This window comes from Vipera berus (genome assembly GCF_964194415.1).
Source record: "Vipera berus genome assembly, chromosome: Z".
Taxonomy (NCBI): domain Eukaryota; kingdom Metazoa; phylum Chordata; class Lepidosauria; order Squamata; family Viperidae; genus Vipera; species Vipera berus.
The window spans coordinates 132,068,524-132,078,008 of NC_138205.1; the positions used below are offsets into that span (position 1 = coordinate 132,068,524).

General features: G+C 57.8%; 1 protein-coding gene across 2 annotated transcripts in view; it reads left to right on the forward strand.

Annotated features, from left to right (window-relative positions):
• Positions 1-900: 900 nt before the first annotated feature.
• LOC308678070 (zinc finger protein 783-like) overlaps positions 901-9,485 on the forward strand; it is a 35,789-nt gene continuing 27,204 nt past the window's right edge. Inside the window, exon 1 of one of the 2 annotated variants that reach the window (XM_081344901.1) lies at positions 901-951. The gene's annotated coding sequence lies outside the window, so the exon portion shown is untranslated. Of the gene's footprint in view, positions 952-9,139 lie in introns of those variants that run through there. The other variant, XM_081344900.1, reaches the window with a different exon arrangement.

The window sequence follows — 9,485 nt, forward strand, 5'->3', positions numbered from 1 at the left end:
TTGAAGTGCCATGGTGACTTCAAAGCTGGGGGTGGGGTGGGGGGGGTGTCTTCAAACTTGGCCCTTTTATGACTTGCGGGACTTCAACTCCCAGAATTCCTCAGCCGGGACGCTTTAAGACAGAGGTCTTCCAACTGGGCCCTTTTGGGACTTGGAGGACTTCAACTCCCGGAATTCCTCAGTCGGGATGCTTTAAGACAGGGCTCTTCCAACTGGGCCCTTTTGTGACTTGTGGGACTTCAACTCCCAGAATTCCTCAGCCGGGATGCTTTAAGACAGGTGTCTTCCAACTGGGCCCTTTTGTGACTTGGGGGACTTCAACTCCCAGAATTCCTCAGCCAGGTGCGCTGGCTGAGGAATTCTGGGAGTTGAAGTCCACAAGTCAGAAAAGCGCCAAGTTTGAAGACCCCCCCCTCGCTTTAAAGGGTCACTAAATGAGCCGTTGTAAGTCGAGGCACAGATGGTTGGCTACTAAGTAAGGAGACCCAGGCGGTTGTAACTTTGGTCGCTAAATGGACGGCTGTAAGTCGAGGAGTATACATTAGGAAAGGTGCAGGGGGCTTTTTTGCAGGCTGGCTAGGCCAGGATGCTGTCCCCCCTCCCCTCCGAGAGGGGGCGTCTTTCATGCAAAGGGGTGGGCAAAGAGATGCCAGCCGGAAGTGGCTTCAGCTGTTTTAATTTCTTCCCCCCCCCCCAGCTTCCGCTTTCCGCCTTCCGCCGCGCAGGCGGCGCGGCTCTCCCCAGCCTGCGCTCGCTCCTCCCGCCGCAGGGGGAGCTGTGGCGACGCCGACCAAGCCGGAAGGCTGCTTGCTCGGCCGCGCGCATGCGCTTCCGCCGGCTCCTCCGCCCCCGCCCGCCTTCCCTCCCTCCCTCCCGCGAGCGTCGAAAGGGCCGGCCCGCCTCGCGCATGCGCGCCGCTCGCCGCTCGCCCGCTCGCCAGAGACGCCTCCGGTGGGTAGCGCGACTTCTTTTTCCCCCCTCCCCTCCTCGCCCGTCGCCGCCGTCGCCCCCCCCTCCAGAAACGCCCCCCCCGGCGGGCCGCAGGCGGAGGGGGCGGAGCCTGGCTGGGAGGGGCGGGGCGCCGTTCCCCCCTCCCTTCTCCTCGCTGGGGAACAAAGGCCGGGCTGAGTGGGAGGGAGGGAGGGGGGGTCGCTCTTGGGGGGGGGAGGGGGAGAGGCCCCGCCCACTCCGAGAGGGGACCGCCCCCACCCTTTGGCTGACCTTTGACCCCCACCGGGGAAACCCCCCCCCCCGGGGTGAGGGTGGGGCCGCGGGGGTCCCTCCAAAGTGGGGGGGGGAAGGGGAGGGGTCCCGAAGGCCCAGCAGGGGATGATGGGAGGTGTAGTTCCGGGCGCCCCCCCCCCCGCCCTCCCGCCAAGACTGCGGCCTAGCAGGGCCCGGCTGGGGAATGATGGGAGGTGTAGTTCCTGGACTGAGGCCTGGCTGGGCCCCGCCGGGCATGATGGGAGCTGTAGTTCCTCAGCTGGGGATGATGGGAGCGGTCGTTCCGGCCCCCCTGACTCGACTGAGGCCTAGCAGGGCCTGGCTTGGCCCCGGCTGGGGATGATGGGAGCTGTAGTTCCTCAGCTGGGGATGATGGGAGCGGTCGTTCCGGCCCCCCCTGCCTCGACTGTGCCCTAGCAGGGCCTGGCTTAGCCCACCTGGGGATGATGGGAGCGGTAGTTCCGGCCCCCCTGACTCGACTGAGGCCTAGCAGGGCCTGGCTTGGCCCCGGCTGGGGATGATGGGCGCTGTAGTTCCTCAGCTGGGGATGATGGGAGCGGTCGTTCCGGCCCCCCCTGCCTCGACTGAGGGCTAGCAGGGCCTGGCTTGGCCCAGCTGGGGATGATGGGAGCGGTAGTTCCGGCCCCCCTGACTCGACTGTGCCCTAGCAAGGCCTGGCGTGGCCCAGCTGGGGATGATGGGAGCTGTAGTTCCTCAGCTGGGGATGATGGGAGCGGTCATTCCGGCCCCCCCTGCCCCTGACTCGACTGAGGCCTAGCAGGGCCTGGCTTGGCCCCGGCTGGGGATGATGGAAGCTGTAGTTCCTCAGCTGGGGATGATGGGAGCGGTCATTCCGGCCCCCCCTGCCTCGACTGAGGGCTAGCAGGGCCTGGCTTGGCCCGGCTGGGGATGATGGGAGCGGTAGTTCCGGCCCCCCTGACTCGACTGTGCCCTAGCAGGGCCTGGCGTGGCCCAGCTGGGGATGATGGGAGCGGTAGTTCCGGCCGCCCTGACTCAACTGTGCCATAGCAGGGCCTGGCTTAGCCCACCTGGGGATGATGGGAGCGGTAGTTCCGCCCCCCCACTTCGATTGAGGCCTAGTAAGGCCTGGCGTGGCCCATCTGGGGATGATGGGAGCGGTAGTTCCGGCCCCCTGACTCGACTGTGCCCTAGCAGGGCCTGGCTTGGCCCAGCTGGGGATGATGGGAGCGGTAGTTCCGGCCCCCCTGCCTCGACTGTGCCCTAGCAGGGCCTGGCCTGGCCCAGCTGGGGATGATGGGAGCGGTAGTTCCGCCCCCCCTGCCTCGACTGACGGGGCCTAATGGGGCCTGGCCTGGCCCAGCTGGGGACGATGGGAGCTGTAGTTCTGTCCCCGAAGGAACCTCCTTCTCAAGTTGGGGGGAGGGGGTTTTCTGGCTCCCCAAAAGTCGGGGCGGGGGGGGGATTGTAAAGGCCTAGCGAGGCTCGGCCGGGCCCAGTTGGGGATGATGGGAGTTGCAGTTTTGCCCCACCCTCGACTTGGGGGTGGGGGTGGGGGTGGCGGCTGGCTCCCCGAAAGTGGGGGGGGGGGTGGCCCTAAAGGCCTAGCAGGGGCCCGGCTTGTCCCCCTTGGGGATGATGGGTAGTGTAGTTCAGGCCCAGAGGGAGGTTCTTGGGTGGGTGGGGGGCGGCTGACCTCCCTATCCTGGCTGCTTTTCTCCTCCCGGGGGGGGCAGGATGGATGACATCGCGGACCCCTTCCAAATAATCCCAAAGAAGCAGCCCCCTTTGGGGGAAATGCCGGGGTGTGTGTGTGAATTTTTGCTGGGCTTTGTAGTCCTGGGAGGGGGGCCTTGGGGACACTCCTCCCCCCCAAAGCAGAATTTTAATGGGCTATCGTGAGGAAGGGAGTCAAGATGGGAAAGGGGGAATCTTCTCGTTGTTGTCTGTATTTCTTCTGCCGGATGTGTTGCCTAGTTGGAGATTGTGATGTTTCCTATGGGGTTTTTTTTGGGGGGGGGTGGGCGGGGCTAAAGGGACAGGGTGGTCTAGCGGTGAAGGCGCCAGGCTAGAAACCAGGCGGCGGGGGAGTTGTAGCGCAGCCTTAGGCTGGAAAGCCATCGGTGAGCTTGGGCCAATCACTGTGAGACGGTGAGTTCCAGTCCCGCCTGAGGCAGGAAAGGCAGCTGGGTGGCTTTGGGCCAATCACCGGGAGACGGTGAGTTCTAGTCCCACCTTAAGGCACAAAAGCCAGCTGGATGACTTTGGGCCAATCAATTGGTGAGTTCTACTCCCGCCTTAGGCATCAAACCTAACTGGGTGACTTTGGACCAATCACTGGGAGATTGAGTTCTAGTCCCACCTTAGGCGTGAAAGCCTGCTGGGTGACTTTGGGACAATCACCAGGAGACGGTGAGTTCTAGTCCAGCCTTAGGCATGAAAGCCAGCTGGGTGACTTTGGGCCAATCACCAGGAGACTAGGAGTTCTAGTCCCGCCTTAGGCATTAAACCTAACTGGGTGACTTTGGGCCAATCACCGGGAGACGGTGAGTTCTAGTCCCGCCTTAGGCATTAAACCTAACTGGGTGACTTTGGGCCAATCACCGGGTGATGGTGAGTTCTAGTCCCACCTTAAGGCACAAAAGCCAGCTGGGTGACTTTGGGCCAATCAATTGGTGAGTTCTAGTCCCGCCTTAGGCATCAAACCTAACTGGGTGACTTTGGACCAGTTCACTGGGAGATTGAGTTCTAGTTCCACCTCAGGCATGAAAGCCAGCTGGGTGACTTTGGGCCAATCACCGGGTGATGGTGAGTTCTAGTCCCACCTTAAGGCACGAAAGCCAGCTGGGTGACTTTGGGCCAATCACCGGGAGACGGTGAGTTCTAGGCCCGCCTTAGGCATTAAACCTAACTGGGTGACTTTGGGCCAATCACCGGGAGACGGTGAGTTCTAGGCCCGCCTTAGGCATGAAAGCCAGCTGGGTGACTTTGGGCCAATCACCGGGAGATGGTGAGTTCTAGTCCCGCCTTAGGCAGGAAAGCCAGCTGGGTGACTTTGGGCCAATCACCGGGAGACGGTGAGTTCTAGTCCCGCCTTAGGCAGGAAAGCCAACTGGGTGACTTTGGGCCAATCACCAGGAGATGGTGAGTTCTAGTACTGCCTTAGGCATCAAACCTAACTGGGTGACTTTGGACCAATCACTGGGAGATTCAGTTCTAGTTCCACCTCAGGCATGAAGGCCAGCTTGGTGACTTTGGGCCAATCACCGGGAGACAGTGAGTTCTAGTCCCGCCTTAGGCACGAAAGCCGGCTGAGTGACTTTGAGCCAATCACCGGGTGATGGTGAGTTGTAGTCCCACCTTAAGGCACGAAAGCCAGCTGGGTGACTTTGGGCCAATCACCGGGAGACGGTGAGTTCTAATCCGGCCTTAGGCACGAAAGCCGGCTGATTGACTTTGAGCCAATCACCGGGTGATGGTGAGTTCTAGTCCCACCTTAAGGCATGAAAGCCAGCTGGGTGACTTTGGGCCAATCACCGGGAGACAGTGAGTTCTAGTCCCGCCTTAGGCACGAAAGCCGGCTGAGTGACTTTGAGCCAATCACCGGGTGACGGTGAGTTCTAGTCCCACCTTAGACACTAGACCCAGTTAGGTGACTGGGCGGTGAGTTATAGTGCAGCCTTAGGCAGGAAAACCATAGGTGAGTTTTGGCCAATCACCAAGAGACGGTGAGTTCGAGTCCCACCTTAGGTACGAAAGCCAGCTGGAGGACTTTGACCCAGTCACCAGGCGATAGGGACTTCTAGTTCCACGTTAAGTATGGAAGCGAACTGGATGACTTTGGGCCAATCACCAGGAGACGGTGAGTTCGAGGCCCGCCTTAGGTACGAAAGCCAGCTGGAGGACTTTGACCCAGTCACCAGGTGATAGGGACTTCTAGTTCCACGTTAAGTATAGAAGCGAACTGGATGACTTTGGGCCAATCACCAGGAGACGGTGAGTTCGAGTCCCACCTTAGGTACGAAAGCCAGCTGGAGGACTTTGACCCAGTCACCAGGCGATAGGGACGTCTAGTTCCACGTTAAGTATGGAAGCGAACTGGATGACTTTGGGCCAATCACCAGGAGACGGTGAGTTCGAGTCCCACCTTAGGTACGAAAGCCAGCTGGAGGACTTTGGCCCAGTCACCAGGCGACGGGGACGTCTAGTTCCACGTTAAGTATGGAAGCGAACTGGATGACTTTGGGCCAATCACCAGGAGACGGTGAGTTCGAGTCCCGCCTTAAGCATGAAAGCCAGCTGGGTGACTTTGGGCCAATCACCAGGAGACGGTGAGTTCTAGTCCCACCTTAGACACTAGACCCAGTTAGGTGACTGGGCGGTGAGTTATAGTGCAGCCTTAGGCAGGAAAACCATAGGTGAGTTTTGGCCAATCACCAAGAGACGGTGAGTTCGAGTCCCGCCTTAGGTACGAAAGCCAGCTGGAGGACTTTGACCCAGTCACCAGGTGATAGGGACTTCTAGTTCCACGTTAAGTATGGAAGCGAACGGGATGACTTTGGGCCAATCACCAGGAGACGGTGAGTTCGAGGCCCGCCTTAGGTACGAAAGCCAGCTGGAGGACTTTGACCCAGTCACCAGGTGATAGGGACTTCTAGTTCCACGTTAAGTATGGAAGCGAACTGGATGACTTTGGGCCAATCACCAGGAGACGGTGAGTTCGAGTCCCACCTTAGGTACGAAAGCCAGCTGGAGGACTTTGGGCCAATCACCAGGAGACGGTGAGTTCTAGTCCCATCTTAGACACTAGACCCAGTTAGGTGACTGGGCGTTGAGTTATAGTGCAGCCTTAGGCAGGAAAACCATAGGTGAGTTTTGGCCAATCACCAAGAGACGGTGAGTTCGAGTCCCGCCTTAGGTACGAAAGCCAGCTGGAGGACTTTGACCCAGTCACCAGGTGATAGGGACTTCTAGTTCCACGTTAAGTATGGAAGCGATCGGGATGACTTTGGGCCAATCACCAGGAGACGGTGAGTTCGAGGCCCGCCTTAGGTACGAAAGCCAGCTGGAGGACTTTGACCCAGTCGCCAGGCGATAGGGACTTCTAGTTCCACGTTAAGTATGGAAGCGAACTGGATGACTTTGGGCCAATCACCAGGAGACGGTGAGTTCGAGTCCCACCTTAGGTACGAAAGCCAGCTGGAGGACTTTGGCCCAGTCACCAGGCGATGGGGACGTCTAGTTCCACGTTAAGTATGGAAGCGAACTGGATGACTTTGGGCCAATCACCAGGAGACGGTGAGTTCGAGTCCCGCCTTAAGCATGAAAGCCAGCTGGGTGACTTTGGGCCAATCACCAGGAGACGGTGAGTTCTAGTCCCACCTTAGACACTAGACCCAGTTAGGTGACTGGGTGGTGAGTTATAGTGCAGCCTTAGGCAGGAAAACCATAGGTGAGTTTTGGCCAATCACCAAGAGACGGTGAGTTCGAGTCCCGCCTTAGGTACGAAAGCCAGCTGGAGGACTTTGACCCAGTCACCAGGTGATAGGGACTTCTAGTTCCACGTTAAGTATGGAAGCGAACTGGATGACTTTGGGCCAATCACCAGGAGACGGTGAGTTCGAGGCCCGCCTTAGGTACGAAAGCCAGCTGGAGGACTTTGACCCAGTCACCAGGTGATAGGGACTTCTAGTTCCACGTTAAGTATGGAAGCGAACTGGATGACTTTGGGCCAATCACCAGGAGACGGTGAGTTCGAGGCCCGCCTTAGGTACGAAAGCCAGCTGGAGGACTTTGACCCAGTCACCAGGTGATAGGGACTTCTAGTTCCACGTTAAGTATGGAAGCGAACTGGATGACTTTGGGCCAATCACCAGGAGACGGTGAGTTCGAGGCCCGCCTTAGGTACGAAAGCCAGCTGGAGGACTTTGACCCAGTCACCAGGTGATAGGGACTTCTAGTTCCACGTTAAGTATGGAAGCGAACTGGATGACTTTGGGCCAATCACCAGGAGACGGTGAGTTCGAGTCCCACCTTAGGTACGAAAGCCAGCTGGAGGACTTTGACCCAGTCACCAGGCGATAGGGACTTCTAGTTCCACGTTAAGTATGGAAGCGAACTGGATGACTTTGGGCCAATCACCAGGAGACGGTGAGTTCGAGTCCCACCTTAGGTACGAAAGCCAGCTGGAGGACTTTGGCCCAGTCACCAGGCGACGGGGACGTCTAGTTCCACGTTAAGTATGGAAGCGAACTGGATGACTTTGGGCCAATCACCAGGAGACGGTGAGTTCGAGTCCCGCCTTAAGCATGAAAGCCAGCTGGGTGACTTTGGGCCAATCACCAGGAGACGGTGAGTTCTAGTCCCACCTTAGACACTAGACCCAGTTAGGTGACTGGGCGGTGAGTTATAGTGCAGCCTTAGGCAGGAAAACCATAGGTGAGTTTTGGCCAATCACCAAGAGACGGTGAGTTCGAGTCCCGCCTTAGGTACGAAAGCCAGCTGGAGGACTTTGACCCAGTCACCAGGTGATAGGGACTTCTAGTTCCACGTTAAGTATGGAAGCGAACGGGATGACTTTCTGCCAATCACCAGGAGACGGTGAGTTCGAGGCCCGCCTTAGGTACGAAAGCCAGCTGGAGGACTTTGACCCAGTCACCAGGTGATAGGGACTTCTAGTTCCACGTTAAGTATGGAAGCGAACTGGATGACTTTGGGCCAATCACCAGGAGACGGTGAGTTCGAGTCCCACCTTAGGTACGAAAGCCAGCTGGAGGACTTTGGGCCAATCACCAGGAGACGGTGAGTTCTAGTCCCACCTTAGACACTAGACCCAGTTAGGTGACTGGGCGTTGAGTTATAGTGCAGCCTTAGGCAGGAAAACCATAGGTGAGTTTTGGCCAATCACCAAGAGACGGTGAGTTCGAGTCCCGCCTTAGGTACGAAAGCCAGCTGGAGGACTTTGACCCAGTCACCAGGTGATAGGGACTTCTAGTTCCACGTTAAGTATGGAAGCGATCGGGATGACTTTGGGCCAATCACCAGGAGACGGTGAGTTCGAGGCCCGCCTTAGGTACGAAAGCCAGCTGGAGGACTTTGACCCAGTCGCCAGGCGATAGGGACTTCTAGTTCCACGTTAAGTATGGAAGCGAACTGGATGACTTTGGGCCAATCACCAGGAGACGGTGAGTTCGAGTCCCACCTTAGGTACGAAAGCCAGCTGGAGGACTTTGGCCCAGTCACCAGGCGATGGGGACGTCTAGTTCCACGTTAAGTATGGAAGCGAACTGGATGACTTTGGGCCAATCACCAGGAGACGGTGAGTTCGAGTCCCGCCTTAAGCATGAAAGCCAGCTGGGTGACTTTGGGCCAATCACCAGGAGACGGTGAGTTCTAGTCCCACCTTAGACACTAGACCCAGTTAGGTGACTGGGTGGTGAGTTATAGTGCAGCCTTAGGCAGGAAAACCATAGGTGAGTTTTGGCCAATCACCAAGAGACGGTGAGTTCGAGTCCCGCCTTAGGTACGAAAGCCAGCTGGAGGACTTTGACCCAGTCACCAGGTGATAGGGACTTCTAGTTCCACGTTAAGTATGGAAGCGAACTGGATGACTTTGGGCCAATCACCAGGAGACGGTGAGTTCAAGGCCCGCCTTAGGTACGAAAGCCAGCTGGAGGACTTTGACCCAGTCACCAGGTGATAGGGACTTCTAGTTCCACGTTAAGTATGGAAGCGAACTGGATGACTTTGGGCCAATCACCAGGAGACGGTGAGTTCGAGGCCCGCCTTAGGTACGAAAGCCAGCTGGAGGACTTTGACCCAGTCACCAGGTGATAGAGACTTCTAGTTCCACGTTAAGTATGGAAGCGAACTGGATGACTTTGGGCCAATCACCAGGAGACGGTGAGTTCGAGGCCCGCCTTAGGTACGAAAGCCAGCTGGAGGACTTTGACCCAGTCACCAGGTGATAGGGACTTCTAGTTCCACGTTAAGTATGGAAGCGAACTGGATGACTTTGGGCCAATCACCAGGAGACGGTGAGTTCGAGGCCCGCCTTAGGTACGAAAGCCAGCTGGAGGACTTTGACCCAGTCACCAGGTGATAGGGACTTCTAGTTCCACGTTAAGTATGGAAGCGAACTGGATGACTTTGGGCCAATCACCAGGAGACGGTGACTTCGAGTCCCGCCTTAAGCATGAAAGCCAGCCGGGTGACTTTGGGCCAATCACCAGGAGACAATGAGTTCTAGTCCCGCCTTAAGCATGAAAGCCAGCCGGGTGACT